The sequence below is a fragment of the Chrysemys picta genome, chromosome 1, assembly GCF_011386835.1.
Source record: "Chrysemys picta bellii isolate R12L10 chromosome 1, ASM1138683v2, whole genome shotgun sequence".
NCBI lineage: Eukaryota > Metazoa > Chordata > Testudines > Emydidae > Chrysemys > Chrysemys picta.
The window spans coordinates 11,475,968-11,495,387 of NC_088791.1; the positions used below are offsets into that span (position 1 = coordinate 11,475,968).

The 19,420-nt window shown below is 41.1% G+C and overlaps 1 long non-coding RNA gene across 1 annotated transcript in view; it reads left to right on the top strand.

The window, feature by feature from the left end:
- Positions 1-19,420, top strand: part of LOC135983927 (uncharacterized) — a 37,993-nt gene continuing 18,573 nt past the window's right edge. The window contains exon 1 of the long non-coding RNA XR_010601790.1: positions 1-19,420. This exon is cut by the window's right edge and continues 14,676 nt beyond it. This is a non-coding gene — a long non-coding RNA (uncharacterized LOC135983927).

Below are 19,420 nucleotides of genomic sequence, written 5' to 3' on the forward strand. Positions count from 1 at the left end.
CTTACCCTGGCGAGCTGCGTGCCGAACGTTGCCGACCCCTGATCTAGTCTGATCTTCTGATATCACAGGCCATTGTATTTCACACAGTTACCTCTCGAATTGAGCCCAACACCAACAGCTTGTGTTTGGCTAAAGCATATCTCATGAAAAAGCAACCAGTCTTGATTTGAAGATGTCTAGAGATGGGCAAATCCACCGCTTCCCTTGGTAGTTTGCTCCAGTGATTAATCAGCCTCACTATTATAAATTTGTGCCTAATTTCTGGTTTGAATTTTTCTAGCTTCAGCTTTCAGTCATTGGTTCTTATTATGCCTTTTTTTGCTAGTAATAGCCATCATTCTAGGGCTGGTTTACAAGGAGTTGTGTAACCAGCAGTAAACTGTATCTATCTTCTCTCCCTGTATGGGTTGATTCTCATACCCTGTTTCCCCGAAAATAAGACAGTGTCTTATATTAATTTTTGCTCCCAAAGATGCGCTAGGTCTTATTTTCAGGGGATGTCTTATTTTTCAGAAATGAAAAATGCCTTATTATCGGTGGATGCCTTATTATCGGGGAGGTCTTATTATCGGGGGGATGCCTTATATTACAACGAGAGGCAAAACTGTAAGTAGGCCTTATTTTCGGAGGATGTCTTATTTTCGGGGAAACAGGGTAGACGCTAACAGCATGCTTCCCCCACCAATTACACAGCACAGATCTCTGTCACTTCAGATAGTATCTCAAAATTCCGGGTTCAACCTTGGCTGATGATAACCCATTGTGTGGTGGTGAGAAATTTAGTGTGCCCTATATTATATTGGAGAACATCATACTTGGAGGTGAATTTATATATATTAATATTTTGTTTTGGGTTTTTTTTTAGTGTTTGTGTTTTGGTTAATGGGATCTATCCTTTTAAGAAAAGGGTGGGCCATTTATTTTACAGTTTATTTGAAAAAGATTGAGAACAATAGATGGGAGATGTTGCTTGTGTGTCCAGAGATTGGAAGTGCAAGGTCAAAACTTGACTTACTAAACATATTCTTCCAGAAAATAAGCATCATTCTTGAAGAGGTAACATTAACACTTATTAGGGGATTCCATACCACAGGACATGGCTATTGAGCTTAAGAGCTTTTTGCCTGTAGGTCACCAGTACGAATCCAGCCCAACTCACGTGAGGGTACAGTTTGGTCCCGTCTACTGGATGCTTAATGGCCCCAGTTGAAATGAGTTTGGTAGGTCTCAATTCCAACTCATGGACCATGGAGACTGAACTGCTATTACCTCTGGAGGAAGCCTCCTACCTGGCCATGGTAGGGACATGCTAGCAGATCAGTGTGTGCCTGTGGGAAGAGAGTAGGGGTGGTGGGGGTCTTGCCCAGCTGCTGCCCTGTAGATCAACAGAGAGCTTCATTGGCCAGGGCTGCCATGGTGATGCCTTTCACTGGCACTAAATCCCCACCGGGTTTTTTTTCCAAGCTGGAGTTTACAACTATATCCAAATTAGCAAATTAAAATTTGCATAAAACATCAGACATGGAATGACACAAAATCTGGCAGCTATGAATTACAGTAGCCCAGGCCCACAAATTCTGCCCCCTTTGCACATGTGCATTATGATACAGGGTAAATTTTCAATGCTCCTAAGTCTCATTTTCAGGTCACTTAGGTGCTTTTTAAAAACGTATCCATGGTTTATAATCACATACTTCCCTCCTCCCCTTCCCCCCCGCCACAGGATTCTTGCCTTGTTCAGTGGACAGTGCTCAGTGAGTGAGACATTTGTTCATTATTTCTTTTTATCTTCATCGCTCAATGCCTCTAGGCATCACCCCATGCCTTTATTACTAACACAATCCAAATCCTACTGAATGAGTTTAAAAGATGTCTTCATGGATTTTTCTGTAGTACTTGACACTGAGTGTCTCTCAAATCTTAATGAGTTTGCCTTCGCAACATCTGAAGCACAGAAGTGCTGCTATCCCCATTTCACAGATGGGAAACTGAGAGACAGATTAGATTAAGGCCACACTACGAAAGAGCACTATTCTTTAGCCAGTGTTTCTTACCCAGGAAACCTCAGAGTTCACTCCATCAAAGTCATAACCACCTCCTGGGTGAAAAATGTGGAAGCCTCTGTTTCCGAGTCCTGACAAGTGGCCATTGGGCAGTCAGACTGTGCCTTTTCTAGCTGTTATTATCTGGACTTGTCTGTTTTGGCTTATACAGTTTTCCATGATGAGTGTTCTGAGAGAGTTTCCTTCCTCAATAGCCCTGGGTCTGCTCTGCTTGTAGTAGGTGGGGGTGAGAGGGCCATTTGACCCAAGGCTCCTGACTGGTCACCTCTTCCCCAGTTGTCTCTGTTCCACTTTGACCAAACCTCTTAGTCTTGTTCTCTTTTCCTCATTTCATATGATTACAGCTAGTCAGACCCATTGTGCATACCAGCAGCAGTACATCACAGAAAACTATCCGCATATACGACAGATTTTTGTTTTTACACACATTTTGTGTGGATTTTTTTTGACCACTCTCAAAAAGGAGTTTCCTTGAAGAAGTTTTCTGACTACCTGTGGTTCAGTGGGGGAAATTCCCACATTTCTCATTTAGAACTTTCACTTTATGTTTTAACTGAAGGCATGGAAATGGGGCCTGCTCTGTACTTTGCCATCTTTGATATCAACAGTTGACGTGCTGACGTGTATTAATAGTCTGTTGTATAACTGTAAAATAAGAGATTTAGTTGGGGTTGGTTGAGCAGGGAGTTGGACTAGATGACCTCCTAAGGTCTCTTCCAACTCTAATCTTCTATGATTCTATGAAGTAACGATCATATACAACAGCGGCAGGATGGGGCTGAAGGAGTTTTTCAGCAAATTGTATTATTTACTTCTTGTTTGCTGTCATACATACAAAGAAAGGTACCTGTCTATTTACCTTAATTACCTTTGACCAAATCTTAAAATAACAATCCAAATTAAAATCTATATCTTGCCCCCAAAACATTTGAACCCTTTAGGGGAAAAAAAAAAAAACTTTCCCATCAGAAAATAATTTTCCCTCAAACATTGGGCCTCTCCTTCCTCAGAAGCTCATGTGAAAAGATAGGACTTGCAGCATTCCCTAGAAGATATTTATTTATTTACAATTTCTAGTATATCCTAAATAATAAACAGGTATTGAATATTGACAAGCGTACTGAAGAGAACTATCCAGACTTCACATAAAACATTAGTATGCAAGAGGCGTTGCTTTGGGTTGGACAATGATTAGGGTGGAGTATATAATAAGGAGTAATGAGATGAAATTCAGAAAACAAAATCTGTCTGAAAACGCTTCTGACTAGTGAGGTATTACCAGAGCCTAATTCAGAACCTGTTGAAGTCACTGGGAGGCTTTCCATTTTAAATCTTGCATCATATAAACATGTAATAGCAATTGCATACTAGGCATATGTCAAAACTAATGGCATGTTGCTTAGTAAAAACTGTTTATGGTCTTTAGATACCTTGTGGATAGGCACCTTAGAAATACCAGAGACTTCTACCTCTCTGGGGGACTACCCGTGTACAGAAGCGTTACAGTTTAGCTGTTTTTGCTGGAGTGTTTGGGTACATCTACACAGCGAAGAAAAGCCAGTGACTGGCCTGTGCCATCTGACTTGGGCTTGCAGGGCTCGTGCTGCAGGGCTGTTTCATTGCTGTGTAGACTTCCGGGCCTCTGGGACCCTCCCACCACTCTCTGTCCTGAGGCCCGGCTGCAGCCTGAGCCTGGAAGTCTACATAAAAATGAAACCGCTCTGCAACCCAAGCCCCACAAGCCTGAGTCAGCAGGCACAGGCCAGCCACGGGTTTTTCTTTGCTGTGTAGACATACCCTTTGTGCACAACAGGTTCTGAAGATTTTTTTTTAAAGGAGAATAATTGTGTTGTTGTTGTTTTTGTTTTATGGAGCTCAGGGAACATGGGAGGATAATGTGCTGACATAACATCTGAAAAGAAAGTCATCACGCTTTCCTAAACATACTAACCTGTGTGTGAGACCAAGTCTCAAAGAAATGACTTTCACAAAGTTATCATTTGTGAGCGGGGGAGAGGGAATAACGGGCTTAACTTGAAAGTGCCTTAGTGAGAATTTTCAAAGCCCAAATTTATTGATTGGGCATGTAACTCTCCTAGGCTCCTCTTGAAAATTTCACCTTACAGGGTTTCAGTATTGCCAACTGCAAATTTTCAAAAACCATGAGTCCAGTCCTCACAAAAATAATGAGATTGACTTAAAAAGAGGCTTGAAGGCTTTTATTTTTATTGGTAAATGTTGATTTCACCATACACACACACACAAACTGATGGAAAAAATATTTCCATTGATGATGATAGAAATTTACAGATAAGCAAAGTAAGAAAAATGCTGCTTGAAAACTTATTTGAGTTTGATTTAAAGATATTCACTGTGTATATTTTGACATGTTGACAAGTTGTGTTTTAATGGTTATAAAGCTTTCACTGTTTGAATCTCAATGTCTACTGTCATTAAATTGTTTGACCCCTCCTGCAATATTTTCCCTGCAACTCTGAAAATTTAAATCAATGATCTAAAAAATGCATAAAAATAAACTTCAGTGTATCTGTTCAAATTATAAAAAATCAAATTCTGCCATGCCTATTTAAAATAATGAAATTTTTAGAATAATTTAGGGTTTTTTCTGGTACTTGAGCCTTTTGGTTTCATTCTTTCAAACTCTTCTCCACAAGTATAAAGGCTAGAAACTTACTTTTTTAAATTCTTCAATGAAAACTGCTTGCATTTTCACGTAATCAACTGCCTCCGGGAGCTAGGACTCGAAGAAACTCCCCAAATCACAAGACTTGCAATAAAACTGTGAGAGTTTGGCAACTTGGTTTGCTCCCACTTCCACTACCGTGGAGACAGCCTTCACTGTAATTAGCACACTGACATTTATCGTTTTATAAGCCTTATTTATAACCCATAAAATTGTGCTCCACAATAGAATCTCCGTCGCATGAATAGCAGTTTTGCGAATGACCGGTCATATGAACCACTTTTCCAGACAGGAAAGAAAAAAAAATCACATGATGAAAGTGATATTAGATGACATCTCTTCACATTCCAGTGCCTTCAGTGCATTTGAAATCATTGCGTTGCAGTGGTTTGACGGATGAAAAGAAAGTGACATAGTGCATCACAACAACTTATGCAACATACCAGCTGTAATTTTGAGATGTTCAATTTCATGAATTCCTCAATCCCCAGTAAGGTTGTAAAATAGGAATTCTGCTGTGAGGCTAAATCCTACAGGTTTTAATCACATGAATAGCTCCCTTGGTTTGGGAGTGACAATTTTTATGGGTTGTGGTTGCAGTAACAATTATTTTTCTTACCTCCTCAAATCACTTAATCTATAAAATGAACATTAGAAAGGTTTTGGAAAGATTAAAGTTCCAAACTCTGATCAGTGATGGAAAATATGATTAAGAAATTTAATAGTTTAAAAAAACCCAAACCCCAAATGATCAATCCTTTTTGAACTAACAAGATGTCGCAGGCCAAGGGAGAGAAGGAAACGCAATACTATTTCAAAGGGTCATCCAACTTGGGATCCTAGAAGCCATCTTCATGCCTTGTTCTTCAATGAGCTATGGTATTAGGCTCTCAATCACTTTCTATTTTAAAAGGAGCATTTTCCCCTTGTTTTGAAATCTGAATCAAGCATGAAATAGTTTTGCTATCTGTGATCAAAAATATTGTTTAGCACTTAGTGCATATAGTGGTGTTTTGTCTTCAGAGTACTTTACAAACATGAATAACCTTCCCAAGGCCTTTATTTAGTAGTTCTGTATTATCTCCATTTTATTGTTGGAGAAACCAAGGCACAGAGAGGCAAAGTGGTTTGCCCATTCTCACACAGCAAATCCGTACCAAAGCCGAAAACAGTCTCACATTGCCTCTCCATGAAAAGGGCTCAACTCTTTCAACTCCTCTTAAGATCAGGCCTTTAATCTTGAAGAGTGAAATTCATGTCTGTATAGGGAGCCTGAACCTGGCCAGTGTACCTCTTAAGCCAGTCGCGTATCCCGCTCTTCCCCCCATCCCCTGGCTTTCATTGTATTTGATCTTTTAGATACAGTATTATAATTTAGTTACCGTATGTAAATTGTGTGTCCTTTTCAGCTTCCAGTATCATTTTGTTGTCCTCTTGTTACAGCCAATGCCGATTGAATATGTGCAGGCTATGGAGGCTTGTTATCCGCTCACAGTGGGGAAAGAGGACTATCATGCATGGAAACCAAGAGTTACTTGGCAGTTTCCTAGGCAACTTCATGTTGAATAGTGAGAGAGATGATGGGCTGGTGTGTCACCCCTCAAGGACTTTTGCCTGAAGAGAACATTTCATGTTCATCTTGAGAATTGAAATATGCATGTGCCCGCAAACTTAAGAGTTTAAAGACTATCGATTTTATTGCTTTGGAGATACTAAAAGAAATGAGTAAGAGTAACAAACCTGATATTAATTGTTACATTAATTTTAATTGATGACTATAGAGGGTATCATTTTGCTTTTAACAGAAGATGTATCTTTGTGATTGTTGAATTCATTTTCTCGTCAGCACTAGAGTTTAAACTTGCTTTTTGGTTTAGGTCCTGCTTCTACTCCTAGTGAAGCCAACATGATTTTTTCATTGGCTTTGTGCTGTAAGGCTAAGTTTTAGGCGTAAGCCTGTGCTTAAATCCTTTGCTGAACTGAGCCTTGCGCCTACGTATGAGATGTAAAGTTCCTATTTTTGTATTTTTCCCCATGACAAAAAGAACTCTTTTAATACATTCTATTAAAAATAAATATTTTTACATTCTTCAATTCTTTACATGTACAAAGTATGGGGGTGGAATATTTAAAATAGAAAATCTAGGATAAAGATGATGGAAAATTCATGTAGGTAAGTGATCAGTCACAGAAGTAAAATATTTGCATGAACTGGTTTGCACATTTCAGTCTTTCCCCACAAATGATTTTGAAGTTAGTGAGGACTAAACTGGAAAATACATGAGAAAATGAGCTAAGTCCTGCCTTCCTTGTACACTTGGACTCCAGTCAGTTGGCGTTTTGGGAGCTCAAGGAACATAGGAGCAGACCCACATCAGTTTCACTGCCCAGACAGGAATCCTGGTGGTTTTGTTGTTTTTTATTTGGCTGAAGGGTTAGTCCAGCCAGAATCATTGTGTAGTTAAATTGATATTTGGCTCTCAGATTAGTTTTCAGGTCTGCATTTAAAAGGCTATAATTGCTGAAACTGCTTTTAGTTCTGTAGCCCCAAACTCAGCCTGAGTTGCATATTGGCTAGGATCGGAGATAGTTGGAATGACGCAGTTTGGAGGGGAGGGGAAGAGAGAGAGGGAGGAAAACTTAATTCTAATACTTGAAAACAAATGACCATGAAAAGCTGTGGAAAGTATTCATGATCTAAATGCTTGGAAAAGACACACACATTCTTCCTAAAAGTATAATATGTTACTAGATGTATCTGCTCATTATCTCTTCCTTTTTCCTCCACTTGTGAAAACATATTTGAAAAAGAAAAACTTTAACTCTAGTTAAATACAGAAAGCCACATTGACAGTCTTCTCATAGTCTGAATAATTGTATGTTAAAGTTTGGCTACCTAGCTAATGCTTGTGTATGCTAGTTTATTTAAGGCAGTGATTAAATTAGAAATATTTGAAATGCCATTTAGGCTTTACATAATACATTTTTCTACCAAAACGTTTGTGGGATCCTGTTGGGATGTGTATGGGATTTCACATTCCATCCCGTTGGCAGCTTCAGAGAGACCATAATTATTTATGATCTAATGAGTCCAAAAAGTACATACTCCTTGATGGCAATGTGGTGGCGTGGGGGAGTACAAATACAAAGATTATCTTACCCAGCCACTATTTGCCTTTAAAAAATAATCATTTTTTTTCTATCTAGAGTTTACAGAATCTGAGACACTAGTGTTTGTTAGCAGCACTGAGTAGAGTGTCCACCAGCACCTATAGAATTAGGTTTCCAAATTTAGACAGCCCAAAGCCAGTGGCTTACTTCCCAAATTGGCTGTCATTTTATAGGAAGAAATGAGTTCCCAAGCTGTTTAGCTCCTATCAACATAGAGTCAAAGATGAAGTTTTTTGGGAAAAGTGGTGTTATGCTCTGAAAGGAACCTTGATGTCTTTTATTTGATCAACTTCTGTTCGTGAAAGAGACAAGCCTTCAAAGCCAAAGGAAGGAGCAGAGTAACAACGGGAAGTGGGGAAGCACAGAATAGTTTAAGTAATGCAAGAAATGTCTGTACGGCATTGAGGCCTGGTCTACCCTACAGGGTTAGGTCGATGTAAGCTGCCTTGTGTCGACCTAGCTGTGAAAGCAACTTCACTTAAGAGTCTCTCTATGCTCATTTAGTAACACAACCTCCTCAAGCGACATAGAGCCAAGGTTGATGTAATTAGGTTGACGCAGTATCAGCATAGACACCACGGTGCTTACATCGACTGTTACTGGCTTTCAGGAGCCGTCCCACAATGCTTCACACTGACAATACAATTGATGCAAGTGAGGACGTGAACTGTTGACACAAGGAGCCAACTGTGCACACACACAAGCGATTTAATAACTGCAGTGGCTGTATGCCAGTGTAAGTTAGGTCGACATCATTTTGTAGTGTAGACATGGCCTGAGTTTAAATGTTTCTAAAAAGTGTGTGTTTGTGTATAAAATTAACATAATAAAGGGGTGATACTGGTCTTGTGTACATTGACTCCACTGGAGTCATTCAGGATTCACAACATTTTACATGAAAGCAGAATTTGATCCTAAATAACTCAGGTCAAAATGTTCAAAAGCAGCCCATGATTTTTTAGGTTCCCAACTCAAGACACTTTTGGCACTTTTCAGACGCACTGAACATCCAGCGGGAGGTGCCGTGTGTGTGAAGGTGGCATACAATGATCTCTTATTCCCTATCTCACTCCTCTTCTCTCAGCCTTGGTGCTGAGTGGAGCTCAGCTTGACTCAAGGGTCTGACCCTCATTCACACACCACCTCTCAACCCAGCAAAGACACACTAAATTTGCAGCACTCAGTACTGTAGTTTGTGGTTCAGCACTGAGGATATCAGAGATCTGCATGGGGCTTGTGAATGTGATTTCCAGTAAAATAAAAGCATTTTTTGCAAAGTTGGCAGCTGGACTATGTAAAACAAAATTCAGTGACAATACTTAGTTTACTGTATGTTGTGTATGTAGTTTATGCTTCATTGTACCTTATGCCCTAAGGCAATTCGCAGCACTGAGTGGGTGGGGAAAATATGTGTTTAAGAGAAGGGATTTATTAAATCACTTGGACTTTTTAATGATTCAGTATGTGGCAACTTACTGAAAACTTTAAATCTGCCTTGAGTTATTAGAAATGAATGTCATGTGTTCCCATAAAATATGTTGGTGAATTTTATATACAGTTCTCTGCACTTTCACTTTCTACACTAACAGAAGCAATTTTTTCTTTATGCAATAGACAGTACATTATAGTTGCCTGAGTTGTTTTTCTGTCTTCTGTTTTTACTCTGCTCATATCTAAACTCTTGCATAACTGTTCTTTTAAAGAAGAAAAGGAATGAACTTACATAATAATACTCAAAGTTCATTTTGATACAGTGATTTTGCTTTTCTCATTTGTATACCGCAAGTACTACTATATCAGGGGAGCCAATTACAATATGGTTGTCCATTGACATAGTTAAAGGATGGATTTATTTTGTAATGTAGGTGGCCCTTAATTGTGTCCCACAAATTAGCTGTTGGCTTCCTCTTGTATCTTGGAAATTTAGGTCATTTTTTAAACCTGGGATCTTCCAAAAGGAAACTTTCCTCTGGATGCAGAGGTCTTAGATGGAAGACCTTAAACAGTAAGTCCTCTTCCAGTTTTTGGAAGAAGAAGCTCTAATCAAAGATTGGCCGACCACAAACTTCTAGGATCTCCCTTGATGAGCTAGTCTTCAGCTCTTCAGGGAGGTTCTGATTTTGTTTGCCAGAAGCTGGGAATGGACGACGGGATGGATCACTTGATGATTACCTGTTCCTGTTTCCTTCTGAAACACCTGGCATTGGCCACTGTCAGAAGACAGGACACTGGGCTAGATGAACCTTTGGTCTGACCCAGTATGGCTGTTCTTAAGTTCTTATGTTCATCAACAAATCATGTGAGGCACATGCATTATAGCACAGCATGCATTTGTCACTGAAATGCTTGTCATCTTCACAAATCGCAAGAATGGTCTCTTCTCAAGTGGGTGTGCGTGAATATAGTAACATTAATTCCTGTACCCAAAGATGGACCTTTTTGCCACCACCACTAACAGAGTACAAAAAAGTTCTGCTTCAGAGACTGTCAGGTCCATCTATCCTTAGGAGATGCCTTCCTTATCCTTTGGGTGAAGGGCCTTCTTTACCCCTTCCAGTGCTGTTGATTCTAAAAGTGCTAAACAAGATCAAGCAAGACAGAGCCAGAATCATTCTAATCACACCATCTTGGCCCAGGTGAGTTTGGTTTCCTTAACGGATTCACTCCACCTTCTGCCTGGCATTACAACTTTGACCATTCCCCACCTGCTATCTCAGGACTCCATTTGGTTTCTGTTCTGCAACCTGAGCACCTGTGGCTCAGAGCTTGATTCCTGAAAAAGTCAGGACTTTCTGAGCTCCATCAGCGTTCATTTGGGCAGTTATTACAGCCTTCCGCTCCTAGGGGGATTTTCAGTATTTTTCCATCTGACAACTTACAGATTCACCAGAGGGTTGATAAACTTTTTTCCATAGATTAGAGAGCCCAGTGGTGTATGGGATTTGAACTTGGTCCTCAGTTGTTGGATGAAACCTCCACTTGAGCCATTAGCTAAGTGCTCTTTCCTATACATGTCTATGAAGACAGCCTTTTTGGTGGCAGTTACTTCTGCCTGGTGATTTGGAGGACTAGGGGAGTTAATGGCAGATCATCCTTTCAGAATTTTTTTTTTTTCCCCCTGGGGAAAAAGTGTCTTTATGACCACATCCCAAGTTTCTACTTGACATGCTCTGATTTCCACATCAGGCAGGTCATTCATCTTCTAGGCCTTTTTCCCCAAACCATCTCACACCGTAGAGAAAGCTACCCACTATATCTCAAATGTTAGAAGGGCATTAACCTTCTATCTGGACAGAACCAAAACATTTAGAAAGACCACACACTACTCTGGAAGACTTTCTTCTTCTCCTCCTCCTCCTCTTCCGGATCCACAATTTCTACCCAAACATACCCAGAAACACACTTTGAAAGCATCTCTTCTTGTTATGAGGCTGTTAACTTTGAATCCCCTCTTAAAATAACTGCCCATTCTATAAGATCTCGGTCTGTTTCTATGACCCTGTAAAATTTACCAGTTGCAGAAATTTGTAGAGCTGCCACTTGGATCTCTGTACTTACTTTTCCAAAACACCGTACTCTAGTGCACCCCTCTAGGGCAGATGCTGTTCTTAGCAATTCTGTCATTGGTCTTAAATCTGGCTTCAGAGTTCCCACATCCTTCAGGGAATGCTGGTTTGGAGTCACCTGAAGTGGAGCACCCATAGGGACATTATTCAAAGATGGAGAGGTCACTTTCTGGACAAGGTAACTGGAGTTTTTCAAGATGTTTGATCCTATGGATGCTTCAGTACCCACCCTCTTTCCCCTCTGCTTTAGAGTCTCTTCTCATGGGACTTCACAGTGAAGAAGGAACTGAGAGTGGTTTGTCCATGCAGCTCTGTATAGCCTCTCTGTGGGCACGAGAAGGTCCAGAGCACATGTGTGGGCTGAATGGGCACTACTACCAAAAGGCTCATGGGGCACATCCCTGGAGTGGAGCACCCTATAGGGACAAATATCACAAGGAATGGCAGTTACTGTACAAGGTAAGTAACCTCTCCATTCTGACATTCCTCCAGACGGTCTACCATTGTTCAGTGTCTGTCATATCTATGAGTTGTAACAAAAGAATGTTTGAGACAACAGAGTTAATTTTCTTATATATTCCCTGCACCCTTCCCTGTTTGATTTGGTTTCCACTCACTGAATCCTGTATCAACCCCCAACAAATACTAAGTGAAGGCTTTACCTTTACAAGCATATGTCTATATTCTGTTTAGTGTAGATTGTGGCTTTCCATTGCTACCCACATTGTGTGTGCACAGATATGGTGTGTCAGGAGGCGCTGTGCAACACTTGGAGGCATTCTACTTGTGGCAAGTACAATAACTCTGGGAGCGCAGATGCATGGTTTTATAAGGTGCATAGTGGGCTTGGACCCCCATGGCTGCCCTTCCACCTCTGAGAGTTTGTAGAATCTCTTAGCATTAGAATTCCATTTCCGTGCAATGCTATATACTCAAAGAGCTTTCTGTAGTGCCTCAGTAAACTTTGGATTAGTCTGCAAAAGATTGAGGCATGGGGTGGAAGTGGAGATTAATTTGATTTGAAAGGTATGATTGAGTTGCACCTGCTGAGTACTGGCTGCTGTAATTCCAGTCTGTTTTATAGGGTTACTATAAAACAGGGTCCATTGTTTTTTTTTAAATAAAGAAAAAATGCTCTGGTAGCCTGAAAGTGTTATTAAATGTAGTTGAGCTGGGTGGGGACAGACTCCTCCATGCAAACATGTGCTCAATCCAGTGTCCACACCGCTGGGTATGGGGAAGATGGGTGACAGTAATTACTCTGCTGAATTTGGCTCATGTGGATGTGAGTTGGGTGCAGCCTCCTTCTCCCCATCTCACTATTCCTAGTTGACACACCCACTTTTTGTCCAGCCACTGTTCCTTGTTGACACCTGTCACAAGCCTCACTTCAGTCCCTGAGACTAACAGAAGTACTGGGAGCATAAGCTTTCGTGGGTAAGAACCTCACTTCTTCAGATGCAAGCTTGCAAGCATCTTACCCACGAAAGCTTATGCTCCCAGTACTTATGTTAGTCTCAAAGGTGCCACAGGACCCTCTGTTGCTTTTTGCAGATTCAGACTAACACGGCTACCCCTCTGATACTTCAGTCCCTGACAAAATCATGGAGCAGGTCCTCAAGGAATCCATTTTGAAGCACTTGGAGGAGAGGAAGGTGATCAGGAACAGTCAGCATGGATTCACCAAGGGCAAGTCATGCCTGACCAACCTGATTGCCCTCTATGGTGAGATAATTGGCTCTGTGGATATGGGGAAAGCGGTGGATGTGATTATATCTTGACTTTAGCAAAGCTTTTGATACAGTCTCCCACAGTATTCTTGCCAGCAAGTTAAAGAAGTATGGATTTGGATGAATGGACTATAAGGTGGATAGAAAGCTGGCTAGATTGTCAGGCTCACCGGGTAGTGATCAATGGCTCAATGTCTAGTTGGCAGCCAGTATCAAGCGGAGTGCCCCAGGGGTCGGTTCTGGGGCTGGTTTTGTTCAACATCTTTATTAATGATCCAGATGATGGGATGAATTGTTGGACACAAGTCAGATATTAGGAATGGCAATATACAAAAACCTGTAGGAGAACACTTCAACCTCCCTGGACACACAATAGCAGATTTAAAGGTAGCCATCCTGCAGCAAAAAAACTTCAGGACCAGACTTCAAAGAGAAACTGCTGAACTTCAGTTCATTTGCAAATTTGACATCATCAGCTCAGAATTAAATAAAGACTGTGAATGGCTAGCCAACTACAAAAGCAGTTTCTCCTCCCTTGGTGTTCACACCTCAACTGCTAGAAGAGGGCCTCATCCTCCCTGATTGAACTAACCTCGTTATCTCTAGACTGATTCTTGCCTGCATATTTATACCTGCCTCTGGAAATTTCCATTACATGCGTCTGACAAAGTGGGTATTCACCCATGATAGCTTATGCTCCAATACGTCTGTTAGTCTATAAGGTACCACAGGACTCTTTGTCACCCTCAGCAAGTTCACAGATGACACTAAGCTGGGGGAGAGGTAGATAAGCTGGAGGGTAGGGATAGGGTTCAGAGTGACCTAGACAAACTGGAGGATTGGGCCAAAAGAAATCTGATGAGGTTCAACAAGGAAAAGTGCAGAGTCCTGTACTTAGGGAGGAAGAATCCCATGCACCGCTATAGGCTGGGGACCGACTGGCTAAGCAGCAGTTCTGCAGAAAAGGACCTGGGGATTACAGTGGCCGAGAAGCTGGATATGAGTCAGCAGTGTGCCCTTGTTGCCAAGAAGGCTAATGGCATATTGGGCTGTATTAGTAGGAGCATTGCCAGCAGATCGAGGGACGTGATTATTCCCCTCTATTCGGCACTGGTGAGGCTATATCTGCAATGCGTCCAGTTTTGGTCCCCCCACTACAGAAGGGATGTGGACAAATTGGAGAGAGTCCAGCAGAGGGCAACAAAAATGATTGGGGGCTGGGGTACATGACTTACGAGGAGAGGCTGAGGGAACTGGGATTGTTTAGTCTGCAGAAGAGAAGAGTGCGGGGGGATTTGATAGCTGCTTTCAACTACCTGAACGGGGGTTCCAAAGAGGATGGATCTAGACTGTTCTCAGTGGTACCAGATGACAGAACAAGGAGCAATGGTCTCAAGTTGCAGTGGGGGAGGTCTAGGTTGAATATTAGGAAACACTTTTTCACTAGGAGGGTGGTGAAGCACTGGAATGGGTTACCTAGGGAGGTGGTGGAATCTCCATCCTTAGAGGTTTTTAAGGCCCAGCTTGACAAATCCTAGCCAAGGCTGATTTAGTGGGTGTTGGCCCTGCTTTGAGCAGGGGGTTGGACTAGATGATCTCCTGAGGTCTCTTCCAACCCTAATATTCTATGATTTACTATGCATCTACAGGGCAGAGTCCTCTTGTGTGGTTTCTCTGCCACTGTCCGGGTAGGTTAGCCAGTATGTATGGCATTTCAGCTGCTCCGAGGACTTTATGTGCTTCTGTTACTTGACCAAGGATGTAACCATAAATTACTTCTGAAATACATTTTTAACCTGAAACATACGTTTTTCATTTGTCTCTTGGGATGGTAGACAGTAATGATTGTCAAACTGCCTAAGCAATTGACTGATTTGACTGGAAATTCTGTGGTGCTTTACATTAACTGTTATGAGAGTGCTTGGTGAAGCTCATGTTTGTGTAGGCAAGTGTGGATACTGAGTAGTGTATAAATATAGTCTTGGAGGCAGTCCTTGGAGCAAGATTAATGAACTTTCTCTGATCCTTTTTGTTCTGTGCAATATGCAGCTTCTACCACTTTGTCCCCATAAGAATGCAGATGGCTTGTAAAAATGTAGATTTTTGTAAAGTGTTACAATGTTTTACTCACTCTGAGTGATAATTGATTTGAGTTTCCAGCAGCCATAAAATGCTCCTCCACACATGCCAAGACTAGATTTGGAAACAGGTGCTGACTTAAAGATTCACAGAACAGCACTGATTAAATTTAAATGGTGAAAGATAACAACATTTGTGAGAACTGGGGTAATGCTGATATCACACTACTAACTTGCATCCCTCAAATAAGCATAGTTAGAATACATATGGTCAAAAGAAGGATCTTTGTGAGAGCAAGGGACTCGGAAGCTGCTCGCTAAAAATCAGAAGGGATGTGATTTTTGGTTAATGCCTGCCAAAAACTAATAAAAATGAACATACGATTTCTGTGGTCTCTATGAAGTCACATGGGGAGTCATCTGTTCCACAGACGATGGCTGTGCAGAACCATTGGGTATGATTAACTGTTTTGACAAATTGGTGCAAATACAGTTTGAGGGATAAGTGTGTTTTGAATTTATGGCACATATTAATTTCTGTAGTACAGCCCCTGAGTAACTGATTGGGTTTTTCAGTCATTGCTCAGGCAAAGTTCTCACTCGAGTCACTGATAGTTTTTCTTGAGTAAGAACTGCAAAATTGGGTGTGTCCTATGTAATGGAGATATCATCCTCAGTGTATCTAAATATGAATTACAATTTAGTCCACAGTTGGTCAGTGAATTCTCATGTTTCTGCTTGTTCAGAAAGTTCCCTATTACCTTGTGATTCACATTATCTGACTGCACCTTCTGTATCACATGGCTAATAAAAAGTCTCTAGGTCTGTGTTTCTAATATCAAGTTCTCCATTTGGATCACTCAATAATTGCCCTGTTCAGTTCATTCCCTCTAAAGCTTCTGGACTAGATGGACCCTTGGTCTGACCGAGTATGGCCGTCCTTATGTTCTTATTTTATCCTCTTCAGCAGGCCCCAGAATTTTATCAAGGCTTTGTGGTTGCAGGGCTTTCCACCCTTTGCAGGATGCTGTTTTTTAAGAGGAGTACTTTGTCTTCCTTTATAGTCTTTATTCTTTGGTGTTCTGCCATGGAAAAGCAGGCTGAAGATAATTGCTTCAAAAAAATGCACTGCTTGATCTAGGATGGTGTCTTGGCTGATAGAAGAGGATTAAAACCCTAAAGTCCCACGTGTTTGGAAATAAAACAAAACAATTCTAATTGGGAAAATTTCCCTTTATGTATAAGCAGGTTTATAGAAAAATCTTTCTCATGTCTTTTGTGGCCCTCCCAGCCTTACAAATCAATCTTACTAGACTGAATAGCACTGTACTGTATCATCCACAAACCATATCACAAAACACTTCACAGAATTAAGTAATACAGCTGCAATTTAAGGCCTGATTCTGAAGAAGTACAGTAACTCCTCACTTAACGTCCTCCTGGTTAACTATGTTTCGCTATTAGGTTGCCGACCTATTAGAGAACATACTCCTTTAAAGTAATGCAATGTTCCCTTATAATGTTCTTTGGCTCCTCCCCCCCATGCTCTTGCTGGGGACCAGGTCGGGGTGTGGGGGCTTGCCCTGCTTTGCCCACCCGGCTCCTGCCAGGGAGCGGGGTTGGGGCGCGGGGGCTTGCCCTGCTCCGCCAGTCTGGCATTCCAGCCGGGGAGCTGGCAAGCCCCCACGGCGCAACCCCTCTCCCTGGCAGGAGCCCCAAGTGGGCGGAACAGGGCAAGCCCCCGCACCCAGACCCTGCTATGCTCCTGCCTCAACCAAGCTTCACAATCATCATTGGTGAGTACAGTATTAAATTGTTTGTTTAAAATTATTTAAAACTCATACTGTATATGTATATAGTGTCTTTTGTCTGGCAAAAAAAAATTTCCCTGGAACCTAACCCCCCCCTATTTACATTCATTCTTATGGGGAAATTGGATTCGCTTAACATGGTTTTGTTTAAACTTGCATTTTTTCAAGAACATAACTAGGACGTTAAGTGAGGAGTTACACACGACGCAAGAATCTCATTGAAGTCAGCTCTGCGATGGGCGGACTCTCATACCTGTACAAATAATTTCTGGAAGCTCACGGACTAAACTAGGCAGCGAGGGGCAAGTTGAAAGGGAAAGGAGAGTAACTGGTTTTAAGTGTCTTGCAGAGAGGGCTTTGTGGGCAGGTTGGGTGAGGGGCCACTCTTAAGGACCCTCTCTCTGAGGGTATAAAAGGGCAGTGTGTATTTCCACAGCTCCCATTCCCCATGGATGATAGCTCAGGCTTTATGCTGGACTCTCTTGCCCCTTCGCATTGACTGTCATTACTAATTGACCAGTCACTGTGATTGATTGGCATATATGGAAATGTAGAGGGCTTGCTGTACAGTTATATATCTGTAGCTAGAAGAGTCATGGGCTGAGCTTTTGAAATCTGCCTAAAGAATTTAAATGCTCAATTGGAAACGAGGCAGCTTTCAGAATCTCAGCCATGGGCTCAAACTCGTATGTTTTCCGAGCTCTGGTAATATTGGCCAGGATATAAATATTTCTCTGTTGTGTAAAATTTTATTTAACATTTTTAAAGTATACTTTTAACCATTTAGGTTAAACCATTGAATTTAAACACATTTTAATCTGCCAGACAGTTCAAAATACATTTTGTTGTTTCTCTTCCAGTGTGTGGGTTTTTTTTTTTTTAACTTGTTACCTTTTTTTTTAACAATTGATGGCAATGTTTCTGGCTGGTATCTTAAAGAACCCAAAGCAGTGAGATAGGTAAAGAGAGCCATCTGCTGCCATCATTCCTATGTGCAATTCCTGCTGACTTTGTTCTGGATACAGATCTCCCATTGACTGATGCAGTGGCTAGATATGAAAACGTTTACATGTTTGTGTGTTTAATTCATGCATTTTACTGTAAGTTATCAGGCATTTGTTTTAGAATGTAGTAAAATTTATAAAGAATTAGTGGAGAAAACAGTGATTTAAAAAAATTGTTATTAAGTTATGCTAGATAAATAAGATACTAGAGGAATATGACAGGTTTCAGAGTAGCAGCCGTGTTAGTCTGTATCCGCAAAAAGAACAGGAGTACTTGTGGCACCTTAGAGACTAACAAATTTATTAGAGCATAAGCTTTCGTGGGCTACTGCCCACTTCTTCGGATGATATAGAGTGGAAAATATATTGAGGGGATATATATACACACATACAGAGAGCATGAACAGGTGGGAGTTGTCTTACCAACTCTGAGAGGCCAATTAAGTAAGAGGAAAAAACTTTTTTTGAAGTGATAATCAAGCTATCCCAGTACAGACAGTTTGATAAGAAGTGTGAGAATACTTACAAGGGGAGATAGATTCAATGTTTGTAATGGCTCAGCCATTCCCAGTCCTTATTCAATCCTGAGTTGATTGTATCTTGTTTGCATATCAATTCCAGCTCAGCAGTCTCTCGTTGGAGTTTAAGAACCTGAGTGATTTTTCCTTGTTTTTAAGATCCAAGGGGGTTGGATCTGTATTCACCAGGGAATTGGTGAAGAGTCTCTCAAGGCTACCCAGGGAAGGGAATTAGCATCGAGAGTGGTGGCAGCGGACCAGATCTAAGCTGGTAGTTCAGCTTAGAAGTTTTCATGCAGGCCCCCACATCTGTACCCTAAAGTTCAGAGTGGGGAAGCAGCCTTGACATAGAGGAATATGGTGAAGCTATCAGCAGTTTTGCCAAACTGAAGCATTCAAAAGTCATTAGTCAGACCCGCCACCTCCAAATTCATGAGATTTGATTGAAAATAATGAGATTTTAAAAATAATAAATTTGGGGTTCTTTTTATATGCCTTCTGTTTTTTGAGCCTATAGGATTCATGTTTTTCTCTTCAACCATGAGGATTAGAAAATTTTCTAAACGTGAAAGGTGTGATTCTCCAGTAATCTGATGGCTCCTGGAGCTGGGACTTTAAGAAAAACACCAAACATTGTGAGACTCCTGATAAAATTACAGGGATTGGCAGCAGTGACATAGATACATCTGTGATGAGTTCATTATAAATACTTAATCTGCTCCCTGTGAAGTCAGTGACCTCTCATTGACTTTGGAGGGGAGCAGGATTGTACTCT